Source organism: Vicugna pacos, chromosome 1 (assembly GCF_048564905.1).
Source record: "Vicugna pacos chromosome 1, VicPac4, whole genome shotgun sequence".
In the NCBI taxonomy this organism is placed as follows: Eukaryota; Metazoa; Chordata; class Mammalia; order Artiodactyla; family Camelidae; genus Vicugna; species Vicugna pacos.
This window is the reverse complement of record NC_132987.1, coordinates 1,601,899-1,626,702: the sequence shown is the minus strand read 5'-3', so window position 1 is coordinate 1,626,702 and position 24,804 is coordinate 1,601,899. Positions and strand designations below refer to the sequence as shown.

At 45.7% G+C, this 24,804-nt stretch overlaps 1 long non-coding RNA gene across 1 annotated transcript in view; it reads right to left on the bottom strand.

Annotated features, from left to right (window-relative positions):
- LOC116280297 (uncharacterized) overlaps positions 1-23,695 on the bottom strand; it is an 80,572-nt gene extending 56,877 nt beyond the window's left edge. Inside the window, exons 1-2 of the long non-coding RNA XR_012077277.1 lie at positions 23,529-23,695; positions 18,879-19,447 (exon numbers count right to left, since the gene is read on the bottom strand). This is a non-coding gene — a long non-coding RNA (uncharacterized lncRNA). The remainder of the gene's footprint in view (positions 1-18,878; positions 19,448-23,528) is intronic.
- Between the last annotated feature and the right edge of the window lie 1,109 nt (positions 23,696-24,804).

Sequence of the window (24,804 nt, the reverse complement as noted above, 5' to 3'; positions counted from 1 at the left end):
CAACAAGGAAATGGTGCTGAGGAAAGCAGGCGGCTGAAATTCTGGAGCGGTTTGCTACAAACAATTTCTCCACTGAAAATTCAAAAATAAAATGAAAGTGATGTAATGCTGTGTTGACCTCATTTGAATGGGCTTTCTCCGGTGCTCCACAGTTTTGTAACCCCGAATGAGAGACTCAGGAGAATCAGCATGGCTCCTGGGAGTCCCCAAGGGACTGCCCACCAGCACGCTGACCACCATCATATCTGCCAGGGTTGAATTGCAGAGAAGAGACCAACTTCTGAAAGGCACAGGAAATATTGACAAGGGAAGAAAAGGCTGCGTTCAGTCCTGGGGCAGAGGCCCTGTGAGCAGAGGCCAGAAGGCTGCAGGTGAAGTGGAGTGGCCCTGGGGCAGGAAGTGACCACGGGGGAGCAGATCTCAATTCTCTTCTCTCTCTCCCTCGGGTAGGAGACATAAAGCCTGCACCCTTCTCACCTGGAACTGTGGGTTCTGGCTGGCAGAAGTCTTACTAACATGGAATGAATTACTCAAGACTGTGGAAAAAGGAAAGAAAGTGAGAGGGAGTAGGGATCCAACTCCAAGAGCCTCTCAAATGCTCCCATATTTATTGTGTATAATCAAAGGAAAAAGGCATTAACAGTTGTGTGATAGTAAACAGGAACTCGGGGAAAGACAGGATGAGACAGTGATTGTAGAATCCACCATGAGTAAAAAGGCTTAGTTTACCTTTAGGGAAGTCATGGGGAGAGGGGAACAAGATACATTCTTTAGATATGTTCATTACAAAGCAGACCACCAGACCAGCCAGGTCCTTGTTTTGGGGATAATAGACTATCTAGCAGCATGTACGCCCAGCGTTTATAGCTGAGGGCCTGGGTCATTGCTGTGCAATGAGCAGAGTGCTATCTAAAACCTCAACAATGCAAGCAAGGCATTGTCTGTGCTTTTTATGGCAAGGAGACTGGAGTGAGGATGCACAGGTGCTTGCTTGAAAGCAGTTACTAAGCACATTTTTTTCTTCTTAAAGTTGACATGAGTCTGGGGTCTGTTACAATTTGTTAACCCAATCATGGGCTACCACATGGAATCATAATGGAGGACACCGTAGGGTGACAAATCCTGGCTCTGGGTCTTTTCCTGCCATCTTCGGCCACTCCAGCAGGGTCTAGACACATCCCTGTATAACGACCCCACAGAACCACCTAAACTCTTAACTCCTGGCGCTTGAAACTTAATTTTAGCTCTTCACAACCTAACGTAGAAAAGTTTCAGAAATAAAAGATATTAGATTCTTTTTATATCTCATCATAGGATTGATTTTTCTGATTCCTCTTAGCTGCTTCTACTTGGTAAAGCACCTAATCCTGCAGGTGAATTCAGTACTTTCCATTGGGCATAACTAGACTTTCTGGGCTGTCTGATTTCTATTGGTGAAATACCGATACACCTAATTGATTTCATTGTTCATCAATTTCAGCCTGGAGGAGAGGGAGTGTCACTCTTTTCCTCAGCCCACCATCTCCTTTTTCTCATCAGCAACTCAGGCCTCCAGAAAATAGAACAAAGCATTTGTCTCCCTTCATCTACAGTTTCCACAAACGCAACAGGAAACATCAGCCTAGAGAATGAATTCAACACAAATGTTAAAACAAAAATGTACAAACCTGAAACAACTCCATCTCTGAATCATGATACACAATGAGATGAAAGGAAGTATGTCAATTACAAAGCATGCGTGAGCCTGACCACCTCATTTCTATTCTTCAAAGGAAGGAAGGTTTTCATATTTTTTATTATCATTCTTTGTCATTGTTTCTGATTAAGCCAAAAAATAGTTTATGAAATAGTTAAGCACTGCAATAACAGATTTTCGCTATATCACTTACAGAAGGCATTCAGAGGGGATAGGAAAACCCACCTCTGTAAAAAATGCAAAATTTCTTCCCCTGTTAAGAACACGTATACAAAATGCAACAGGGAATTCAAGTTCTTCTGGAGAGGAGCAAAAGCCACAGAATCAAAGCAAAATCATTACTATGACTCAATTCAAAATTTACTGAACAAACATGCTCAATGCATTCAAAGAATTTTAAAGGCACACTGCAAACCATTCACTTAATTGTCTGCAGGCTAGAGGAAGAATTTCCCTCTTTAACAGACAACATAAATTAATAGATTGCCCCAACAAACGAGGACCAAACAACAATCAGGTTTTTAACAGTTCTGATAAATCAGCATGTTCTAAATGTCAAAATCCAGAAATTTTAATCATTCATTCACACCACAATGAAACAAGCACTTAAAAAACAAACAAACAAACAAACAAACAAACAAACAAAAAACAAAGAAACTAACCACTTTGATCATGTACCTGGATCAATGAGAACTTCTTTTACAGCTGGAAAAAAGAACAGGCTATAGCCTTTTACTTAAAAAATAAAACTACTTTTAAAGATAACTGCTAAAACACATTTCATCATTCATGTTGCCTTGAAAAATCTGAGGCACTTGTATCTGATCAGAAAAGCAATTCTGAGTAATAGTATGTTTCAATTCAGTGCCAGTTTGCTTTAGAAGAAAAAAGAAAAGCTACTGTTTCTCATCCTGCACAAAGTGTAAAGAACCTCCCTGCCTCTATCTCCTCCCATTTTCTTAGCTCATGCTCCCCAACCCTTCTGAAACAAGTATGAGAACCTCTTATTCCCACCAATATGCCAAATGACAAAAGAGTATCAATTTATTTGTAAATATATGCCTACACCTTGAATTGGAGGAGAAATGTATCAGAAGTCTATATGGAACTTATTTCTACCTTCCTGAAATCACACATACACACACACACGTTCACACAGACACAGACATGTACACACTGAATTACTGGGCACTTCACAAGCTGAGGACTTCCAGCTTCTAGAAGATAACTTTGTAGTTAGTTTAAGATACAAAACTGTCAGCTTTTGAAAGCCTTGATCATCTGCTAAATCATCCAAATATCAACGAGACCCAATTAGCCTTCTCTGTAGAATGTAATTTCCCATGATGGCAAAGCAGACCCTAAGAAGTACTGAATCCAAGACTCGTGTTTATCACTGCCTATGATCTTTTTTAAACACGTAAACATATTCAGAAAAGTATGTACCAACAACATTTATTCTTATTGAAATAGCATATGTATTCAATTGTCTATACAGAAAATAGGTCCCATGATGGTGTTTAAGAGCTATTTTGTGTATTGAAATATTTATTTTTAAGTGCAGACAAGGAGGGTCTGTATTACTCAGTTGTAGAACACCTGCTTAGCATGCACAAGGTCCTGGCTCCCAGTATCTCCATAAAAATAAATAAAAATACATGCTTATTTATAAATAAGAATAAAGTTATAAAAAAAGCAGACTAAAAACCACTGTAATCTAGGAGCCACAATTATAATAAAAAACAAGTGTTTCTATCAAATATTGACTATACGCCAATCACAGAGACAACCACAAATCACACCTGACAACCATCACGTGTGATTCTCAGCAACCCTACTAAGTAGACACAGAAGAGAAACCCGGCTCTGCGGATGAGGAGACGAAGCTCGGAGGAGCCAGGGACGCTGACCGTCCTGCTCCCCGTGACACCACGTCAGCCCAGGATGAGCGCTGACAGAGCTGCTCTGAGGGGACACCCAGCTGCATGCAAACTTGGGGGACTGGGGAGTCCCAGAAAGCACTCAAAACTGTTCAGTGAAAAACCAGCTCAAATATATTATATAGTGCCACATCTTTTAAACAGGGAACATAAATGAGACCTTTATGATGCCTCCGTGTCCTTTCTGCCATCATCAGTTACTTGCCCTCTCAGCGCGACCAGTGATGAACTGGACCCCTTATGAAGTGCACTCAGATGGCAGACCTTTTAAAGCTGTTTTATGAAGCTTGTAAGACTCTGTCTATGCCTCACACAGGCGGTCATCCATCACTTCTCGCCGGTGTGGACGTACCACCTTAAATCACTCCTTTCTGCTTTTTAAAATTCCCTTCATCAAATCCAGACTTTTCAACAGCAAAGCAGCAGCTCAACCACAAACAGTGGACAGCTTTTCACCAAACGGACTCGAACAGCCCATCGGACTACCTGGAAGCCCTTTTCTTCTATTAAACCCACTTCCAGGAACTTCATCATTTTCTAATTGGTGGACATGGCCTCTGACTGGTTAAATCAGAGAGCTCCCAGCCTCACATCCGGGGGTGGGAGAGAACCCTGTTGTTGGGGGAAATTAGTGAGGAAGGCAGAAATTCTCCAGCCAGGTCTGCACGGGTAGAAGTGCCACAATGTGCTGAGAAATTATACCGTCAGCCCCCCTGGGCTCCCATGGACTGGTATCACATTAACCAAACTCATGAGAGACTGATGCAAGAAACCCACAAATTTAATTTATTAATGTAACAGGAGATATGAAACTACAAACCAGACTGAAATATCAGAGTTCAACCATGAGTACAGTTTCTCCTCATCGGCCCAATCACGGGCAGGCAGTCACATGGCAAGCGTGGACAGAAGCGGAGCGGGAAGGGTTTCTAGATTAACTCAATGGACTAAATTTCTGTTATACAAACAGATCTGCTGCCCAGAAGACATTTAACGCCAATCAAGGTGCACTGTCTGTGGACAGTGGCTGAGACACGACTGTGAGCACCTGTGTAACTCTCTTCTCCCTGTCCTTTCTGGGCTAACTGATGCACAGAGGTACAGAGATCCAGGGATGCAGATACCTCTAAACACCCAAAGCCCATCCCTGGGACCCTGGAAAGCAGACAGCCAAGGTTCAAATACCAGCTCTGCCACTTACTACTTCTGTGACCTTGGCCAACTTACTCTCTCCGTGCTTCAATTTCCACATTGTAACCCTGGGATAACAAGCGAACCTTCATTACTCACTTGTTGTGAAGATTGAAGGATTCATTTCTGTAAAACGCTCAGAAAAGAATGTAGCACATTTTTGGTGCTCAACAAATATCAATTTGATATGAAAGTGATTTACAAGTCTCCCTTCTAATCATTTCCTGTGTTTCCGGGCTAGTCTGAGTCCCAAAGGAAATCTTTATTTCCCCTTTTATAAACTCTTCGGGAGCACCCTTCTGTTCCATCCCACCACCTGTTTAAACTGAGGGATGGGATGCCTCCTCCCCACTCCTCTGGTCCATGGAGAGTGTTTCTCTCTTCACACCCCTGGCCCCTGGCCCATGGCTAGCCCTCCTCACACTAACAGATTCAGTTGTGAGTCCGGGGAGACAAGTAGGGCATATAAAACCGTTCCTTTCCCTCCAGTGTTAACCACCCTTGGGAAGCACCTGGGATGCTCAGCTCCATGGCAGGACAGCCCTGTGCATGATGGGGCAGATCCTCTCAAGGGAAGATTCGCTGTGGTCCAGAGCTACCTGGGACTGCGTGAGTCTCTAATTCTGGGACACAGTATCATGACACCCACGCTCCCACAGGCCTGAATTTCATGGAGAACATGGCTTCATCAGTAATAAAGGAGACATTTATCGCCTGCCTGTTCTTCTGTGTCATCTCTCAGTTGGCTGCTGGAGAAAACATGTGTATAAGTATTGGATCCCCTTAAGCCCCAACATATATGAAGTAACAAAAAATTCTGTGGCTTAGCATTGGTTCAGGGCAACTGTGTAACGGTCCTGACTCTGCTGATGCTAAATTATGGGTATAGGAACAATGAAACCTCCTCAAATATCTTTCATCATAAAACCAGCTTTTCTTATTTTCCTGTTTCTTAGTAATTGCCAAAGACTGTAAAATGATGGCTTCATGCAAAACAGGAGCTAAACTTTATGAGCCCTTTGACATTCCCACTGTGCTAAACACTTTACATAATTTCTAATTCTCACAATTCTACAATGCAGATATAAGTGTCCCCATCTCACAGACGAGGGAAAAACTCAGAGCAAACTCACTCAGGCTCACGTGGCTCAGTGGCAGCACGAGCACGCAAACCCAAGTCAAAACACTACACCCCTTCGTATATGCACCAAATCTCCTACCACCAATTAACACACAGCAGCGGGGTCAATACTCAAGGAACTCAGTACACTTTTTAGTTTTAAGGTGCTCCAGAGGCCGCTTCTAGCTGTTTTATAAAATCCCGGCTCACTGGTTTCTAACACTGGAAGAAAAGTCCGATTTTGCCATTGTTTGCACAGCAAGTCTGAAATGTTCACAGCGAGATGACCGAATAAAAGTAAGATATAAGCAGAATAATTTTTCCAGGTAGAAAGACGTAATGGACATTGTGCTATCCTGAAGCATTAAACGAAGGAATCAAAATAAAATAACGTTGATAAGCCTTCTTTTACAAACAGGAAAATTAAGACTGTAAGAAGGTGCAACAGTGCCACCTATGCCTAAAAAGGCCTTCCAGGTTACCGAGAAAGATGCAACACAAAAATTGCCTGTAGGATCAGAAAGGAGAATCAGATAACTAAAAGCTTATGTAGCGCATACTGCACTTCGCTTCGGGGAAGGGAGGGTTATTCAGTATTTAATGTGACATTGCTAATACTCCTGCATATAAACAAAAGACACAGACTCATGGAAACTCATCTTAGAAGAGGAAAGAGTCCAGTCCAGCCACTTCATTTTACAGGAGGGGAGACTGAGATCTGGGATCTTTCCTCCTGGCACTCAGCAGCAAAGCTCTCCTAGGCCTCATGTCTTGCACTGTAACAAAAACCAACAGATCTGTACTAGGCCTATATTCATAAAAGTCACATCTGTATTTTTCCAACAGTAGGTAATCTAAGTATCTTGCAAAATACTTCTCAAAGAACCAGGAAATCATACAGGTCTATTGAAATACAAAAACCTTTATTTACATATTAAAACAGCATGAGCTTTATTCTATTAAAAAAATTGACATGGCAAATCAATGTTTTGATATTTTAAAACCTATTAAGAGTGGAGATAAATAAATCAAAATTTTCTTTAATACAAAAGAGAGAAGCTTATTCCCTGAAAATGATCAATGTGGATCTTTCTAAACTTAATGGTTCTGGTCATATTCCTACGAATTTAAATGTCTGAGTGGATGATTACATGGCAACATGAATTCTGAGTTGTAACAATACACATTCTGTGTAAATAATCTTCAAGGTCGTCTGCTTAAGGCAATTTTACTAGTCCCTGTCTCACTAGAATGATACAGATTTCATTAAAACTTCATACTGCACACACACACACACACACACACACAAAACCCTGAATCCTTGTTACTTTAAGCCATATTCATATATTCATATATATCCATATTGAATATGCGTCAGAAACAAGCCACCCTCTTTACTATTCACAGTTGATCCTTCTAAACTATCTGTCATTGTGACGGCACATTTTTACTAAGCAGCTCTTGGGTGCTTTGTATACAAGGCATCTACCTGTCACAGTCAGACACTGTAAACGGCATCACTCAAATTTCACAAATGAGGAAATGTACTTAAGCCATGAAAACAACTTACATATTCATCATCAGGAAATAAGAGAGTAAAGATTTTACTTTCAATATTCACTGACTGTTCCTCCATACTAAGACTACATAAAATCAATTCACTCTTTGTAAATTTTTCTGTCAATAAGCACAACTAGAGAAAAACAAGCAACATCATTAGCAATGGTTGGACTTTCAAAGCCCACTCCTCTTTTGCACTATAATCATTTTTAATGTTTTGTTTTTAGTGCTTACAGAGCACTAAAATAAATTTAAACTTTTTAAGTCATTACCTGGGAATGCAACATTTGTGAAAATGTACAACTTTAATTTATGCCACTCTGTCTCACATTCTCATTGGTGTCTCTCCTTTGAAGGCCTCACCAGGCTGAAATCGCTGAAATCGGTTATTTATGGACTCACAGGAGTTTCGGAAACCACTCAACGGGAGGCTGATCAGAGGAGCAATTGAGAATGCATCCTGTGCAGCCAGGGCTCCAGCCCTGAGCCTGCCAGTGCCAGCTGCGTGAGATTTGGGACAAGCTTCCCCTCCTCTCAATCCCTCAGCTGCAAAAAAGGAGACACTGATACCTACCCTCAAACACCTGCTATGAAGCAAAACATGAGGAAAGCATTTTAGCCTTATGTAGGTGTCCACTCAGAGCAAGCTTGGACATTATAATGATGATGATTACTTTTAATAAGTTAAGCTAGACCAAAAATTATAAATCACCATAAAGGAGAAATATTTTAAGCCAATGTGCATTTACTTTCAAATGGATTGCAGAATATTTTATTGTTTTTTTATTAAACTAAATTTTGTCCACTAATTATAGATTTACAGGTTCATGGACAAGTCTCCAGAAAAAGAATTAGAGGCCTCTAACCTCTGAATGCTAATAAAGGAATGTTTAAAAAAACTCTGGGGGAGAATACACCTCATTTGTGAGAGTATTGCTTAGCATGCATGAGGCCCTCATTTCAGTCCCCAGTAACTCCATTTAAAAACTTTGTTTTTTAAGAAATGGAGAACTAAAGCAAAAAGATGGAGGAATACAGAATTTTTTTAGAGACTCAACTCAGATTTAAGATGGGGAAAAAATATCCATTTCTGAGAGAAAATCTTGAGAACTATGTAAACCGGGTCTGAGTTGTCTCGTCTTTTAACATTATTCATAAATTCATATTACCAAGTCTTATAACTACCTGAAAACCCACAGTGGTGATACTGATCATAACAGCTGCCAGCACGGATCAAGCTCCGGCTAGGACTGCTCTGTTCTGTCATCTCTGACCCTGAGGCCTCACCAGGCTGAGAGCACTAAATTTTGTCATTCATGAGCATCTCGTGTAAGTCCTCCCTTTGTGCTTCTCACTCCCCCCTCACCAGCCCCTCTGAGGGAAGCACTGTTATCATCTTCCCTACCCGCACACAAGGCCACTGAGGCACAGAGACTAAACCCGTTCCAGGTCACATCAGAATTAAAGGACGTCTATATTTCTGCTCTTTTACTATTGACAAAGGAATCTGAGCTACAATTCAAGAGAGACTGTTAAATAATCAAATCTGTCAGGTCTTCACTTCAAAGAGCAGATACTATAAATTCCTGAGGTAGGATGAGGCTGCCACCACAAACTGACTCAGCTTGAAATTAATATCCAAGATGAAGCAGCGGATACACGTAAATATTCACGACTGTCAACTCCGCTCACGGGTCTGGGCCCTTCACAGCCTGAACGGGGGTGAAATCCCCACCGTGTCTGGGAGGGAAGCGCGGCTCTTCCCGGTCTCACCCAGGCTTCACGGGCTGTTTCCCCCCACAGACTGTCCTCAACGATTAAAGAGCTCTCAAGATTTTTACACCATGCAAAACTAAAAGACATTTCTGCAGATGGAGCACTTTCTCAGGCTTAAACCTTTTTTGCCTACACTCAGCAAGGGGGAAAAAAGAAATATGACTCTGCAAAGTCTCTGACCCTCACCACTCAAAGGAGTAGAACGGCCTTAGCACGAGATGACTCTTCACATTGCAGGATGAGAACAAAATAAAGCCGCCCCCAACCACAGACACTCCCAGAGACAGAGCTCAGCAGTCTTCTGCACACTCACGGTTGTGCAGCCCTCACCACCATCTAACTCCAGAACACTTCATCGCCCCACAAGAACACCCCTGTCACAATTAGTCACTCCCCAACCCCCCTCCATCCAGCCCCTTGCAACCATCACCTGTTCTCTGCCTCTGCATGTGCCCATTCTCGGCATTTCAGATCACTGAATTCAACAATATGTGGCCATTTGTGTGTGCTTCCTTTCACTTAACGTGCTGTTATCAAGGCTTGTCCATGTTGAAGTGGTATCAGCATCTCTCTTTTTTTTTTTTTTTGAAAATGTTATAGTTTATTAGAAGGTGGTAAATACTATCAAAAGGAGTAGAGAGGAGTATAAGGTGTTTGGTTTCAAAGGGAAATGGGCAGGTTGAGCAGTCAGGGTGGACTTCCCAGGGCAGGTGGCCTTTTTCATATTCCCCTTTATTTATTTTTTCTTTTTTATTCACTCTTATGTCTGAATAATGTTCCACTACATGGAGATACTACATTCTGTTCATCCATTCAGCAGCTATGTATGGACGAGGTCCAGAAGAATGAGTGTAAGAGGTGACTAGCAGGGATGGTATTTAACCAAAGGGCAAGATGTGCTTTCAAAAAAAAAAAAAAGCCGAGAAACAGAGGCACAAGGAAATTCAGCGCATTGCTGAGAAAATGCATGCTTGCTTCAGCATGACTGCCATGCAGGGCTGTGGGGGAGAGTGACAGGAGACACAATGAGGGAGTCACCTGAGAATATTCCCCACTGCAAGCTGCTCAGCCAATTCTCCTCCCTCATCCTGTATTTTAGAGCCATTTTTGCTAGGTTTTCTCTTATTTCAAGTAACAGTACTTAGTTACACATCTGATCATCTGCATCAGATCACCTTTCTTCAAACCTCAGAAAGTCATTCACTGACTGGAGCAGCTCCAAGACATAACGGTGATGGACCAGGGAGTCCTGCAGCATCTCGGCCTGCAGGCACAAACCCCCACATGTACCCTGGTGATGTCCAGAAAGTAAAATGCATGGAAATATCTCACTGCTGGAGCACGGTATCTGCCCCCAAATTGCCCCAAAATCATGCTGGCAAAGCACTATTCAACCCTCTCACTACAAAAAAAAAAAAAAAAAAAAAAAAAAGAGAGAGAGAGAAAAAAGAAAAGAAAAGAAAAGAAAAGAATAAAGCTAAGAAGGCAAATTTAGGCTCTTCCATTGAAAACCAGCAAACATCACTGCCAGTATCTCAGCTGGAATGCTCCAGACTTCAAAAACCACTACACAGTTACTTTTCAAACGTGATAGACATATATGTATTCCACGTAGATGATATTACAGTAGGATTTTTCTTTTTGAAATTTCCAGTTGCAACATTAGCACCAGAAAGTTTATGTTTCAACTTAAAAAAAAAATCAATTATCTTCCACTTTCTTAATTTTGAACCTATTATTATTTTATAAAGGGAGCTATGCTGCAGATTATAAACCAACTGTTTGGCTTCTGCAAACAAGACCTTTATGACATCACTATTTCAGAGCTAGCTTTAATGATGCTTTGAGAAGTGGGGCCTGGGGCGCTCACTAACAGCTCTTTAAATACTGACAAAGATGTGCTATTAAGTAATGCAAAGGCTCTAACTCTACATCAACTGAGAAACCAAAGAACTTACACCAAAGCCTTACTTTAACAGTTTTAAATATTCCTATTTTTTTGAATATTAAATTTCTTAAAAGTTAAGATTTTTTTTTTTTTTGAGGACGATAGCAGCTGTATTAAATTTCCTCTCACCTAGAAAGCAATCTTAATGAGGAATAAACACCCCTATGGAAATCTAAAAGACGGGACGTTTCTAGCTAAGTGAACATGCAGACCTCAACACAAGCCTAAATCCTATCAGATCTCACTCGAACGAGCTCAACAAAGTTCTGGGCTACCCTGGAACTTAGCTCATCTTTTCCATATATTGGCTGAGCTAAGATCATCACACAAGGCAGGGAAGGAGAGAAGAGGAAAGTCCACCTGGCTGCCTCCATTTGTTTTCTTCCAGCCACAAGGCGCCGCTAGGGTGACCCCGCTAACCAGCCCTCCCCATAAGGAAATCCGGCATCCACACTGCCCCTGCCGTCCCCAAGCAGCCCCGACGCCCCTCTCCCACTGGTGGCCTCTCAGCCTATGAATGGTCTTCTAATGACCCCCCCAGTTGGTGGCACCCTCCCCCTCTTCCCCACTACACACACACAGAGAACCAGGGCAGCTTTCCCAAAGCGCAAATTTGATTACATCACCCCACTCCAAACCCTTCAGAGGCTCCCTGGTAGAGTTCTAGCCCCACCCCCGACCCGGCTCGCCCAGCTTCAGCTCAGTACCCAGGTCCCCAGTGACCTCAGGGGCCCGCTAACCTGCTGCTACTTCCCACTTGCCTCCAGGCTCATTTTGACTGTCAAGGAAGCCTCCCGTCCCTCCAACCTCTGCACTTTGGGTTAGGTGTCCCTGCTGTGTTCCTAGAACATTCTACGCTGTGAACTTCTGATACTGCTAAGCTCTCAAGCAAGTACATTCTGCTTACTACTTTGTGTCCACCCCCTCTCCCCTAGACACTCAGAATTGCATGTGTTATGAATAAATGAATGAAGGGGTGAGTCTCAAAGGGACAGGCAGAGCTGCCCTCGCCCGTCCCAATCCCTTCTTTCTGTAGAACATCAGAAGCAAAACCAGCAGTACCTCTCCTGAGGGTCACTTCCTGCTGACACCCTTCACTGCCTCCTATGTCAGTTCTAGAGAAAAACCAAGCTCTTCCTAAGCCCTCCACCCCTAGGCCCTCTCCAGTGTCCTTCCCGGCAGGGGCACCCTCCACCCTGGACCACACAGGGCACTCTCCCCGAGTCTCTGCCCCACAAGCCTCCAGGCCTCTACCCGGGCTGCTTCTGCCATCTGAGTCACCCTCTTAAGTTCTTCTCCTGGCTGACTCTTACTCTGTCCTCAGAACTGAATGTAGAGCCCATTTCTTCCAGGAAGTCCTCTCTGATAATGTCCTTTAGCTCTTGGCTGGGCTCCCTCTACAGCAGGACTGCTTGGCGACCAACTGGTGTTTGTCCACCTGCTCCTCTGAGACCATGAGCTCTTGGAGGCCACGTGGGAAAAAGGAGTGAGATGACAAGAGTGGTGGGAAGAGGAAAAAGCAAAATCACAGCCCAAGTCCCAAATTCAAGGATTGTATCTCAGAAAAAATGAATAAAATATTTCATACGTGTGTCATTTGACTATGATTTTTGTGGCTCATAGAAAGCAAGAGATTGGTGTTCTAGTCTACAATTCAAGTTACATGCAAAGAAATGTATATATTCATATCCAAAGGAAACCAGAGCTACTCAACAACAGTTTGCAGTTAACATCCAATGGAAATTTGATAAAAGCAATCTCTCTCTCTCTCTATTTTTTTTTTTTTTTGGTATCATATAGTTGTAGAAGTATTTGTATAACTAATTGATGGCTACAGCCCATAATTCTGCACTGGAGTGTTTGGGGCTGAGGAAGCCCAGATTACATGCACTGTGTAAATACAATCACACCAACACACTGACAGGTGCCCTAGTTGCTGAGCTGAAGTTCCAAAACAGACAACCTTATGTTGGAAGACAGCTCTCAGTAGAAAGTAAGAAATGCAATGCTCTGTACTCAATTTCATACTTTATATGTGCCATTAAGCAATAGTGAATCTTGTCTAATGAAACCCAAATATAAATTGTCAACGTCGATTTTCTCCACCTGACCCTTCTTTGCTAAATTTGGATATCAAACCCTCACTCCATACGGAAAGCTCAGGCCTAAGCTGCAGGACAGTTACATCCCGCGGAAGAAAGCCGATCAAGGGAGAACTGGAGAGTTTCCCTTCAGAAACCGCTAAGTCTGGTTTTGCACCTGTGCGTCATTTGTAACCACGTCATTGTCAAAGGAGTAAGACCTTACCTCTGTGGGGCGTAAAGCACTGCGTTGCTTCCGATCCATCAAAGAACACTGAGCTTTGTGAAACAGTCCTGAGGCACTTAAATCGTACTTTTTCTGAAAGGCTCCAAAACTGACCCACTTAATCATTCCAGGTACAACAGAGAGGTACCGGAATTAGTAGAGAGAACATGCCCTTGAAGACTGACAAGGCCCTGCTTGAATCCTGCTACAGCATTTACTAGCCGATAAACGGACCAATTCCTTAACCCCTCTGAGAAGGCTTCCCAATCTGCAAAAGGGGGCTGCCACCGCCCACCTGGGAGGCATGGATGTGAATGCAACACGCAAGTAGGGAGGCCGACTGGTACCTGACACTAGTTTCCCTCCGCTGCCCTTCTCCCCCTTTAAACTTGCACTGTTCCCCCCGGTAAGGGTCAAGCCCCTGGACCAGACTGCCCGATTCTTCTGTGTATCCACGGATACATGCCTTACCCTTATGATGCCAGAAAAAGAACTATCTCCTCCCCAGTCACTATCAATGTTCTTAAGATTCTGGGTTTTTTAAAATTCTATTTTGCAGGGAGAATATTCCAAAACTGTCCAACCACCATTCTCCAGGTTGGCTCCTCTCATAGCGCCCTTCCCTTCTCACCTCAAATCTTCTGTCTGATTGCCTTTTGTTCATGGAAAAGAGAGTCCGCTTGGGTAGGGACTCCCTAGGCCTCCCTCCCTTCCTCACAGGTGAGTGTGACTACCTTCTCCCCACTCCCCACTCCGACTCCAGCTTCTGAGGAGGTTCCCCTCCAGGACCCTGCAGCCTCTGCATCGTCCCAAGACGTGCACACGTGGCCACAACCCTCCCTTCAGATTTCTTCCTGGGTGGCTCTGCCCACCCCCCAGACCCTTAAAGATAAATGCCATTGCTCTGAAAATCGCAAACACCGCTCACTGATACACCAAAGCTGCATGGTCTGGGCTTTCCTCCAACTCAGGCACAGCCCTACCCCCCCCCAGCCTCAGTCTGCACCTCTCGAGATGAGCTCATTCACCTGCACGGTTGTGAACACCAGCGAAGAATGACGACTCCCAACGTGTATCTCTAGTCCGGCTCCTTTACCTGAGCCCCAGGCTCATACACCCGAGTGCCTCTTTGAAGTCCTAACTTGGATGACAAATGGCATCTTAAAAATGCCTCATGTCCACCATTTACTCTAGACTTCGATTCCTGGCAGGTACCTCCCAGGCTCCCCACTTTAGTAACAGCCCCAGCACCCACCTAGGTGTTTGAGGTCACATTCAATTTCCCCTGTTCCCTCCCCCCAAGCCCTGCCCTGGAATCAGTCTTGTCATTTCTGTCAATAAGCCCATCTCAAGTCTGGTTCTGCAGGGACCACGGACGGAAACCCACAAGCTCACAGCTTGGTGCACTGAGTCACAGTCCTCCGAAGGGTGCTCCCTAGAGGGGGAGGCATCTCCTGCCGCTGGTCACCTCAGAAGGCACTGGATTCTCACAAAGGAGGACCAGGAGAAGGGACTTAAGGTTCTCCCGTGGTCTGAACTTTGAAGAGCCCGAGGTTTGGGGGACTTCCTTGTTAGCAGACACACCTGCCAGTGAGCAGATGAGGATGGGGGAACCCAGGCAAGGCTGTTCTCACTCTGACCCCTGGGCTCTCGGGAGCCACGGGAAAGGCCTGTGTCCAGGGCACAGCCCAACCATCACAGATCCCAGCCTGCATTTGCCAACCCAGATAGCCTAGACTCCTACTTGCGACTCTTACTTCTGTTCTGTTCCCCCTAGAATGTGATGGACTCTTTCAGAAAGTCTGGCCTGTCTCAAGCGAGACCAAGTCAGTGAAGGATGAAGTGTCCACATTTGGACCACAGCATGAAAGGAGAAACAAGGTCTCATGGCCAGCATGACGGTGCTGGCCAAACCCTTCCCCTGGGTGAGGTGAACCAGGGTGTGGGTGAGAATGCAAGGTCCCTTCACGGCTGACTGTAGTGTTGGGAGTCTCACTACTGGAAACTAACAACAAGGCCGTCAGTGTTGGACATCAGCTGCAACAGACACAGAGTCAGCTATTTACTGCCAACATGGGTTAAAATAAAGGCTGGGGCAGGGAGGCCTGCACGGCTGCTGAGGCAAACCACAGACCCGGCTCTGAATGCCCACTGGCTGAAGCAGAGAGGAAGCTACGGTCCCCTTTAGCAGTCCTTGTGTCCACCAGATCCAGGTGAGCCAGCTACTTAGGAGAAGGCCATGTTTTCCTGATACTCAGAAAATCCAGCCTTGTAAAGGGAACAAAAGTGTGGCATGGATTTTAGACCCGCTTCTGCCCCTTTATGAAGGCAAAGTAAAGTAAATAGCACGGGGAAGGTGAACGCAAAAAAAAAAAACCCAAAAAACAAAAAACCGGTGACTGCTTCCTCCAACAGCGTCCCCTGCAGCTGCTCACCCCCAAGCCTGCCACTTCCTCACCAGTGACCGCCGGCCAGGCAGCACCGTCACGCACGTCACACAGCGACAGCCAGGAACCGCGTGCCGAGCACGTTTGTGTAAAAGCCAGAATCAAGCAAGGTGCTGCAGACTTTGACTTTCCAAGTTTAAATACTCCATGAAAAGAATCCCTCAGCCGCCGCCTAAATCAATTCGCATTTCACTTCTTCAAAACAAATACACAAAATTAATAAGGGCGCATTTGTCACCAAATATAAGGAGGACCAAACATGTTCCTCAAAGCAAGGATTTTAATGGCTATCAAACACCAGTGGGTGATGTGCTAACAGAGCAAATATTCCAAAAATCTAGAAAATAAAAAGATGACTAGAATAATATATGGATCAAGGTAACTGTTAAGTTTTTGCTTTTTAAAGCGATGGAGACAGCACGGAGGGCGATATGGCTATTTCCAATGTAGGGTGTGCACAGCCCACTTTTCAGACCCAACAACATGCTCACAGGGCGGTACAAGAGAAAAAGGAATAAAGGAACAATGAAAATTAGAAACACACGAGAACAAAAATAACTGACAGCATTTACAAGAATTTACGTGAGTGTGATGAGGACAGGGACGCGGGGATGGTGAGACCCACCCTCACCTCCTGCTCCAGGGAAGGCAGGGGCCTGAGGGGTGCGGCGCTGCTGGGGGACCCCAATGTGGTTAGCGCCCCAGCCAAAACTTCACCTAGATGCGTGCAGACAGCTTTTGAGCTACAAAATGTGGTCGCATTTCAAGCTGGACAATTTTGCTCACTCCCACCAAGAGTAACAGGAGAGAATTAGGCTCTGCTCCTGCACCAAAGCATTGTTTTAAAAATTAATGACTGTGGAATAGTAAAAGCAACAATGGAGTAAAAGTGACTGGAGGAGAACGTGCTTGACCCGAGCTCACTGGCCGCGTTATCTCACTGACGTTCAGATGCTGGCTGAGCCCTTATGGTACCAGAATAGACAGACCCACCAGGAGGGAGGTTTAATGCGCTGCTGTATTTTGATGCTGGGAGCCATGCCTGGTACACGACGTACTGGGTAAACAATGGTGACAGTGTCAAAAACTATGAGCTAAGCACACATCCAGCTACTCCGCCAAATCTCAAGGGCAGACTTCAAATGGCAAAAAAAAAAAAAAAAAGCTGGCATTCTCTGGTGGGTCTGCAGACTCAGAGCCAAGCAGTTGCTGAGCAAAAATGTCACCTGTGCCTCCTATGACAAAAGAGGAGGCACTGGCCAGGGGGCTGGGGCAGGGCTCCAAGCTTCCACTGCTCACCCACCAGTCTGTCCAGGGGGAGAAGTTGGTCCCTGCTTACGCTGCACCAATGCACCTGCCTTGACTAAAGCCTGGGTCCTCAGCAGGAGGTGACAGGTGAGGTGAATGGAACCAGCCTGGGAGTGGCCTGGTGCTGGCAGCTGTGCCCTCAGCTTTGCCCAGGCCACTAAACCTGCCAGCACATCTACAAGGAGCAGAAGGGGAGTGCAGGCATGTAGATCACAGGGCCCTGCAAGGACAAGTACAGATCATGGCCACGACACGCCTCGCCCCTTCCTTAAGCCATAGAGGCATGTACGGGGAGGAAGTGAAAATTCATCCAGAGCCCGCCAGGCACCACACTCGGGTCCCCTGTGCCTGTCACTCACAGGACTGTTCTGGACTTTCTTTTTATCAATTCTCTGGCATCTTCTCCTCCAACTTACCAACCACCAGAAAGTAGTATCTGACCTTAGAATCACAGATCACCGTCCCCACAGCGGGCCCGGCAGCACGTGCCAGGTCCTCCGACCGTCAGCTGCGGGACCGCCATGCGCGCTCTCCGGACTCAAGGCCTGAGGCTGTAGGCCGGGGAGACACAGCTTCACTCACTCTCCCCAGCAAAGGGGGACCACCTCTCGGCAAAGGCATCTCACCCTCTTCTGACCGAGGGACAGCTCGATAGATACACGGGGAAACAGAGCAGAGGGTGAGGGCGTAGGCAGCCCAGGAGAGCTCGTCTGCACTTCCGAGGCAAAGTGGGGCCGTTGATCTAATCACAGGGACAAAGTGAGGACGAATTTTTCCCTGCTTTGTCCGATACTCCGTGACACGCCTTTCCCTGCCTAAGGAGCTCATTCGAAAGCCCCTGGAGGTGTATCTGATGTCCTAACCTGGCATGGTGGCTGTCGGGCATGAAGAAAGGGCCTGAGCCGTGCAGGTGCTGGGCCTGGGATGCAGGAGACACCGGCTCCACCCCCAGCTCGACCAGCGCCTCGTTCTGCGTCTCGGGATTCAACATCCCATCTATAAGCAAAGGGATGAGACTGTCCCAGGACAGGCTACCCAACAGGAATGAAATGAGAGCCATGTAAAGAAAGTTTCCAGTTGCCATATTTAAAACAGTAGAGAAAGTAACAAACAAAAAACAAATACTAGAAACTGATTTTAAGAACAGCTGTTACTTATTCTACTGTATGTAAAATACTATCATTTTGACTTGTAATCAATATAGAAAGTAACAAGATAGTTTACATTCTTTTTACTAGACAAGTCTCAGCTTCTGATGTGCATTTGACCTACAGCACATCTCAGCTCAGAGCAGCCTCCTCCCCAGCGCTCCTAGCGTCAGTGGCTGTGGCTACTCTATTGGACAGCCACTCCAGGGGTCCCACCAAGGGTCCTGGCTGAAAAGGGGGAGTAAGTGTCCATAATAACCATAAAAGAATCTCTCCGAAACAAAGGCGGATTCACTTTTAAATGTCTGAATACCGGCGGGCTGCACCTCCTTCCAGCCTTGGCTACAAGACAGCCCTCCTCCTTGCTAATCCCATTCTGGATGTAGGGAAGCAATCCTTCACACAGCCAGGGCGGCCGGGCCTCCAGGTAGACTTACCTGCTGTCTGTCCAGTCCCACGAAGTCCTCCTTCTCAAACAGGATGTAGAGGACGGGAATCTTCTCCCCAGAATTTTCTGGGGCCCCGTCCAGCCACTTGGACTTGAGCATGATGAAGAGAGACTCAGTGAAGTCCTTGATGATTTTCTCCACCACCCTGCAGTCCTTGTAGATTGAAGGCCACGTCGGTGCACGGCTGCTCGGTGGCCTCACCATGCAGCACAATGACGAAGAGCTGAGAGTCATAGAGCATGGTGCCATACATCTCCTCTGCACGTGGAGCTTCTCGAAGGCCTTGGTCGAGAGGCAGTCGATAATGGTGACAAGGCCCACGACCTTGCAGAGGGTCTGGAAGACGCTCCACTCATTCTCGGGCGCATAGTGGTGCCTGTAGTGGATAGAGTGCCCACTGGGCTCCGCACGGGCTGATCTGGCTCACCGAGGAGGTTCGCTTATAGATGCAAAAGAAATTCTCCTCTGAGATGATCCCAACAGCTTGGACCACCACGGGGAGAGTCTGGTGGTCTTCAGCAAACTGCACGTAGTCAGGGATGCTCATGTTGCAGGCCCTGCCGATAGGGGAGAGGAGACCGAGGTACATACTGTGCTGTGGGCTGCGGGCCTCACTGGGTTGTGGTGACCTGGTGTGTACCAGCCAGAAGTCAGGGGAAGCCCAAGCAAACCGGGGGTACAGTTTGTCCTCAGCGTCTGCACATGGCTACTGTAGCTCGGATCACATTACCCAGGTTTTGGTCTAGGCTTCCGGCCCCTGCAGAAATGGGTTATTTCTTGTTTTCTGTTTCCAAGCACCTAGCCAGGACCTGATGCAAAGTCAGTGCTCAAAACTGCTGAATAAAGAAAAGAACAAAGGAACTGCTTCCCCACCCCTCAGCAGGATATAATGCAAAGAACCATAGTGGGATCAAAAGATCTGGATTTCAACTCCAACTTATTTGAACTCCTAAGCTGCAGAATAATGGATAAGAAAACTTGCTTTGGGGAGGAGGGTTCAGTGGTACAGCACATGCTTAACATGTACGAGGTCCTTGGTTCAATCCTCAGTACCTCATTTTAAAAAAATGAAACAAATATATAAACCTAATTAACCCCCTCAAAAAATATTTTTTTAATTCAAAATTAAAAAAAAAAACACCTTGCAATTGACACAACATTGTAAACTTGACTATACTTCAATTAAAAAAAAATCCTTGCCTTACAAGAATATATCTGGATTATGGTAGTTTGCAAATATAAAATGCCTAGGGTACCACCTGCATAAGAAGAAGGAACTGTACAAATTCACTATTGCTCATTTATGAGCTATATTTCCTTTGGGGGGTTTATAACCTCTCAGAGCTAATTTTCTCAGATTAAAAAAAAAAGAAAACATCACCTGATTCTCCATACTGCTGAAGAATCAGATAACCCTATGAAAGCATCTGACCCACAGAGTTTATTCAATAAATGCTTGTTGAATGAGTGAATAAACAAACAAAGTGAATGCTGCTCCCTGCCACAGACCATCATAATGGTACTGCCTGGAAATCCCAAGCCCACGTTTCAACCGACTCTACACTAACCATCTGGGTGACCTGGGCAGACCTGTGTGTTTCTCTAAACCCCAGTTCAATCATAAATAAAATGATGGCAATAACACAAACCTCAAAGGGCTAGTGAGTCAGTAATGAATTGTACCCCAACTTTGCAAGATGGAACCATTAACGAAAATTGGGCAAATAGTCCATAGGCCCTCACCATATTATCTCTTACAACTACATGGGAATCTACATTACATGTCAAAATAAAAAGTCTAATTTTTTAAAGAGGCTATTGAGATTAAATGAGCTCACTGTCTCAAATATGGAACACACAGTACAAATAGGACAATGCCCAGCCCATGAGATACACTCAGTAAACATTCCCACTGAACCCACTGGTCTGGTCCCTCCAACTTCAGAGCACGACAATGGGTCCTCGTGGCCAGAGGCCACTGCACCTGAAGCTAACAAAGCTAATGGTCCCCACTTTCAAGAGCCCCTGCCACCACCCTTGGTCTAATTTTGTACTTGTAATTCTTTTTCTTTTTATTGAATAGATACCCCCAATTGCATAGCCTTCAGGTCACCAAAACCTGACCACAGAGATAATTATGGCAGCCCTCCTTGGTGAAACAATAAAATGAAAAGCCATTTTCACAAGACCTCTGTGTAAATCTACTAGGGAACTTCATCCTGGACTGAGAGGAAGAGGACTGGGGAGGAGGGGGCAATCTGGGGCGCAGAGAACCTTGGGCCACCTGTCCCATGATAGACTTTAGACTCAACCTTCACCCTCCAGGAACTTCAAAATACACACAGACAGAGTGCTCTGGACAAGATTTTTTTTTTTTAAAAGAAATCCCTGACTCCCTAGCAGGTCTTCTTTCTAACGAGACACAAATGGCTTATTTGTATAATGTTTCACAAAAGCCTTAAAATATTATCACCCCAACTTGACACATTAAGAATCTGAGGGAGAGAGGTTTATCACATTGTACAAGATTAGAGAGTGGCCACGTCAGACACCGTACTTAAACCCTACCCCCTGCTCCATTGCTCACACTGGAAAGTGTGACATATTGCCCCTTTCCTGCCCTTTCCCTGCAATATATGTCTGAAGAGTCTTTTCTGTGCTACCTGGAATCACAATCACATCAATTTTCCACAAAGAGCTATGTCACTCCTTGGAAGACGTGTCAAAATCTAAAGGGTTGTGATGGGAGGAGAGATTTGCATTTTCTGTTTCTCAAAGGAAACATGGCTTTAAAAGAAACTGAAAAGCACTTATCTAGTCTAAGCCCTCATTGTGCAGAAAAGGAAATGGAGGCTCAGAAGAGATGAGGAAAGGGCCTTATTAACAAATATTGCCTCAGTGCAGCAACAAGCCAGCCCTGGGCACTTCTGGGGGAGGATCTGGGAGGCCCAGGAGAATGAGTGTTAGAAAAAGGAAAGAGAAAAAAGCATACAAGGCCCTGTCTCTACACCACCATAACATGAAATTCCACCAAATTACCCAGTATGGATGCAGCCAATATTAAGGTGGGCTAAACAGGTTATAGAATCCTGGAAGTCTCAACCATAGTGGAAATTCCAACATTTACTATGTTTTTTTTCCCAGTTTAAGCATCAGCTCAGTGGGCGCTCCATACCAGAGACTACACGAGGCCTGGAGTTCTCCCAAATACAGATATCTTTTATCACGTGTGCAAACCACACACTGGCCCACCAGAAGAAAAACACCCACAGATAAGATGGAATTACTGAAACTGAAAGCAGCCAACCAGCATATATTAATAGCAAAAACAGTGATGCTAGAAATAGACTCATGAACATAGAAAGCAAACTGTGGTTAGCAGGCAGGAAAGCGAGGGTTAACAGATACACATTAATAAATATAAAATAAATGACAAGGACCTACTATATAGCACAGGGAACTACATTCAATTTCTTGTAATGAGTTGTACTAAAAACAATCTGAAAAATATTTATATACATATGCCTATATTTATAACTGAATCTCTGCTGTACATCTGAAACTGACATTGTAAATTGACTACACTTCAATAAAAATAATTTTAAAAAATAAGTAAAAATAAAAGCAACGGCATTAAAAATAAGTAAAAGGACACTGTAATTCCCTTAGCTGTAGGTGCTGGAGAACTCTGCAAGCACCAAGTCCACTGGATCACTGCAGCACTCGCTGTCACCCTTTCTGATCATCAGAGAGTCACTTGGCTTCACTGAGGTTACTTTTCTTTTCTGTGAAAGGCTACAGTTGCATCTAACGATGTATAGAATCTCATCATTCACAAACCCAACAATTAATGAGGACTTCCTATGGGCCAGGCTCTGGACAGATAAAAGGATAGGGTCCCAGATATATTCATGGGTAGAAGAAGTTTATGCCATAAAGACATTAATTCTTTCTGCTTTGATAGACAGATTCAATGCAATTCTGATTAGAATTCCTACCAGATTTTTCGTAGAATGTAAGAAGTTAATTTATGGTCAGGAACAGCCAAGAAACTTCTTTAGAGTGACCACTGGGGAGGGGTGTATAGGTCATTAATTTCCACTGCTCTTTCTGAAGTGATGAAAACATTCTGGAATAATAATGGTTGCACCACTGTGAATATGCTAAAAGCTGCTGAATTGTACCATTTAAGTGGGTGGACTTCACGGTGTGTGAACAATATCACAATAAAGCTGTTATATGAAAAAATATTTCTTGACAATTATTTTTCCCTCTATACAACTAGTCTGCCGCACAATTTAAGAAAAACAAAAAAACCCCAAAACAAACCAGATTTTGCCAGGAGCTCTTTAGGACTGCAATGTCCCTGGGTCTCCAAGGCCTCTGGTAGTGCTGTTCCTGTTAACACACCCTAGCTGGGCTGGGCTAGTTAGGGACTGTAACTATCTTTCTAAAATCTACGGTCACACGTTTCACCCTGGGAGAGAGAAGCCTGGAGGTTGTCACAGCCTCATGCCTTCAGCTCATTTTTAACTGAACCAAGCCCTGCTTTCAACACTGTAAACCCTCGCACTATAAAAACACGTGACATCAACAAGCACCGCCCTCATAACACCTGAAAGTGTTCAAGGTACTTACCTGGGGCAGAAACACTGAGGGAGGAGACAGAAGCTCGCTCAGCACTGGCGCTCCCATTTTACGACTTCACCAGGAGAAGCTGGGCGTTACAGCCGGAGGCTTTCAGCCCGAGGAGCAGCGCCCACGCCGTTGAGCTTGTCCTCAGGGAGCGGGAAAGGGAGAGGAGGGCAGCCCCGGAGTCGCGGGGCAGGGAAAGCCGTGGGGGGGTGGTGACGTGGGCTGCAGCCCCGCTCGGAGGCCAGCCCCAGCCGCCCGCCCCGTCCGGGTCCGCAGACCCCGCCCTCCCGGGACGCAGCCCGCCCAGTGTTGGGGACGGGCCGGCGGCTGAGGAGAGGAAGCCCTGGAGGAGAGGACTCGCGGACGGGAGAGGGGAAGGGGACGCCAGCCGCGGACTGAGGGAAGCCCGGTTGGGGCGAGAGGCGGCAGGGGCACACCTGGCCCTGGACAGCTGTGGCTGGGGCGCCGGGGCAGGTGGCGCGGGCAGAGGGGCCTGGCCTGAGCAATTCAGCTGAACACACGCTGACTGGCGCCGTCCCGCACCCTCCTGACCCCTTTCCCGGGAGCCCCCCACCTTGCACTTCCACAGCCGTTGTCCCTGGCCCGGGGCAGGAGACAAAGGCCTACCGGGCGACAGAGCTTAGCAGCCTTTGGGGCCGATCCCCGGCTCGAAGCTGGAGCTTCCAACCCGCGGTCCAGCTGGCACCGACTGCGCATGCGCAGGAAGGCCAGCGATCCTCTCTGGGTTCTGTGAGAGAAGCTCGGGAAGTGAGGGAGGGAGAAGATGGGAGGAAAAGGGGAGGAGGGGAAAAGTGGAGGGAGACAGATGGACAGGAGGAGCAGAGAGAAGGCAGGGATCTGGAGTGGGGAGGGGAGTAGCAGAGACGGAGAGAAAAAGTTTTACCTCTGGGGGCACCCCGAAAGAGGCGGCAGTCCTGCTCTGCATCCTTCTCTGACCCTTCAAGGCCCGCAGCTCATATTTCACCTCCCTGGTCCAGCCCTCCAGCCAAGGCCTCTGCAGAGCCCCTACGGGGATCACACCCGTTGCCCCCACGCGGAGCTGGGTTTCCTGTTGTTCTGGGAACCAAGCACCCGCAGGTGTTGTCGCTCAGAACTACCTTGGGAAGAGTACATATTCCCCTTTTACACGCTGGGAAACAGGTAGGCACGATCTCTGCCTTAGCTCCACTGTCCCAGGTTTTGGGCTGGCGGGGAGCGGGAAGTACAAGGTTAGGGTCCCAGAAGGAGCAGACTGCCTGAGTGTCTGTGCATAGTCCCC